Genomic DNA, 2,945 nt, shown 5'->3' with positions numbered 1-2,945 from the left:
TTTTGTGTGTTTTCAAATTGGTGCATTTAATTTTTCTTTGAATACTTTGAATAATACAAAAAGGCCAAGTCATTTTAAAATTTGTATGTAAGTCTGAAATTTTTTCTTTGTTGCATTGAAAGGAATCCCTATGGCTTTCTTTTTCCCTTGAGCAAACCACCTCAGGACTTCTGCTTCTTCATTTGTAAAATGAGGGGGTTCAACTAAAGTAGAGATTCTTAACCTTTTTTGAGGCCCATATCCTTTGGCAATCTGGAGAATAAGTTTGTAAATGGATAACACAAAATATATGAGATTGTGAAGGAAACTAATTATGTTGAAGTAACTTAATAAAATATTTTTTAAAAAATCCATAAGATCAACTCTGATAGACTTAGCTCTTCTCAGCAATGCAGTGATCCAAGAATATTTCAATAGACTTGAAATAGAAAATGACATCCACATCCAGAGAGAGAGCTATGGAGATTGAATGTCGATTGAAGTGTAGTATTTTCACCCTTTTGTTTGTTTGCTTTTTCTTGCTCCTGTTTTTTTCCCTTTTAAGTCTGATTTTTCTTTTACAATATGACAAATATAGAAATATATTTAAAAGGACTGCATATGTATACCCTGTATCAGTTTTTTTGCTGTTTTAGAGAAGGGAGAGGTAAGGAAGGAAGAAGTAGAAAATTTGGGACACAAAATCTTACTAAAATGAATGTTGAAAATTATCTACATGTAATTGAAAAAGTAAAATAAAATACTATTGAAGAAAAAACAAATTCAAAGACCCTAGATTAAAACCCCCTAAATCTGAATAACTCTAGGTACCGTTCTAATTCTCACATGCTGTTTTAATGCCTCTTACTGACCAAAAAGACAAGTATTCTTTAAACTATCACTTCTCCATGTGTAAATTAAATGTAGGTTTTGGCAATTAATTTAGCTGCTCTTACAGATTGTTGCCACTGGAGGGAGAACTTCACTCACTTTTTGATATTTTAGTATTATCCAAAGATACCTATCTTAAACCAGAAGGGAGAAACCTGTGGTTTTGTTTTTTAAAATTTCAGTTTTAGCATCCAGAGAAAGAACTATAGGGACTGAATGTGGATTACAACTCAGTATTTTCCACCTTTGTTGTTGCTTGCTTGCTTGTTTTTTCCTTATTTTTTTTTTCCCTTTTGATCTGATTTTTCTTGTGTAGGATGATATATGTGAAAATATGTTTAGAAAAATTGCACATGTTTAACCTATATTGGGTTACTGCCTAGCATAGGGAGGAGGGAAGGAGAAAAAATTGGAACACATGGTTTTGCAAGGGTGCATGTTAAACTATCTTTGCATATTTTTGAAAAATATAAAGCTATTATAAAAATTTTGAGTTTTAAAAGAAACTTATTTCTTAGAATCACAGAATTTGGAGCTAGAAATGAACCTAAGAAATTATATGGTCCAGCTTCTTTTTATAGAAAGGAACTGTTCAAGCCTTCCCACTACAAATGACTTGGCCAGAATCACATAGTAGTAAATGACAGCAAAGTAGGACTAAAAGTTTCTTGAGTTTTAGTTAAGGTTTTGTATGCTACAACATGTTCCCTTTTGGGGAGAGATATTAGTATTATATGTCCTTCATTAGTCTTAAATAAAGTGACTGTTTTAAAGGCAGCAAGTTAAGTAAACATGTACTTATTAAGTACCTGCTGTGTACCTGGAGCTATGTGAAGTGATAGGGATTCAAAAAAAGACAAAATTAGTCCCTGCCAGCAAAGAACTTATAACTTAATGGTGGAGACAACATTCAAATAACTGTGAAAATAACATAAAACAGGATAAATTGGAGATAATCTCAGAAGGAAGGGGATAAGATGCCATTTGGAGTGGCATTTTGTATTTCCTGTTTCTCTTAAGAATCTCCTCAAAGGCTACTTCCTACAGAAGACCCTCCTGATGCCTCTAGTTTTTAGCACTCCCTTCCAAACTTGTATTGACTTTACATGTATTTTATATTTGCTTATTAGGGTCATAGGACCATATGATTATACATTTATGTATAATAAGGGAGCACAGAGGCTATCATCTAGCCCAACTCTCTAATTTTACAGATGAAACTGTAGTCCCAGAAACTTATTTGATTTGCCCAAAATGGCATAGGTAATAAAGGTCAGAAGTAGGATTGAAAGCCAGCTCCTCTGACGTCAGAGAAAGTTCCATTTCCCCTGCACAGTATTATGTAGCTTTCCCTCTCTCAAGAGAATGTAAGCGGCTTGAGGGCATCAGCTATTTGGCTCTTATCTTCATGTCCCCAGTACCTATCACAGTGTCTACTTAGTAGATGTTTAATATATTTTTGCTGAGTAATTGGAATTCACTGGAAGGACAGGAACCAGAGAGGAAATTGTGGCATCTGGGTGAAAATAAGCAGGAACAAAAAAAGAATATATTGTCTTCAAGATATTATGCAGGTCACTTAGACTGAAAGAAGTTCTTCTGGATAAGAAGTTTAGAAAACATTACAAAACTGACAAAAGCAGACAGGCTTTTATAAAGTCACATTTTGTGTCATTTGTATGATGGATGTATCACATCCAACTGAGAGGTACTGAGATTCCACCATGCTTATTGTTTAGTGACCACAAAAGCATTGGATTCACTAAAACACCATGCTACTATAAAGACAATCCTTCCAGAGTCATAAGTGTTTGTTTAAAATTGTATAAGATTGCTTAAAAGACACCAGGAAAGCTAATTCTGATTTTTAATAACAAAAGAAACATGAAATAAAGATACGATCATCCATTGTGAAGATAGATATCCAGTGCAATAAGAAACATTCCTTGTACATCGGGATATTTTTCAGCTGTTCTCTTTGGGAGTGACATTGTGCTGAGCCGAGTATAATTGTTGAACCATCCATTGTGTATTAGAGATGGTATGAAATGTGATTGAAAAGAGCATGAATGGGA

Source organism: Antechinus flavipes, chromosome 1, assembly GCF_016432865.1.
Source record: "Antechinus flavipes isolate AdamAnt ecotype Samford, QLD, Australia chromosome 1, AdamAnt_v2, whole genome shotgun sequence".
Classification (NCBI taxonomy): Eukaryota; Metazoa; Chordata; class Mammalia; order Dasyuromorphia; family Dasyuridae; genus Antechinus; species Antechinus flavipes.
This window is presented reverse-complemented; position numbering follows the sequence as displayed.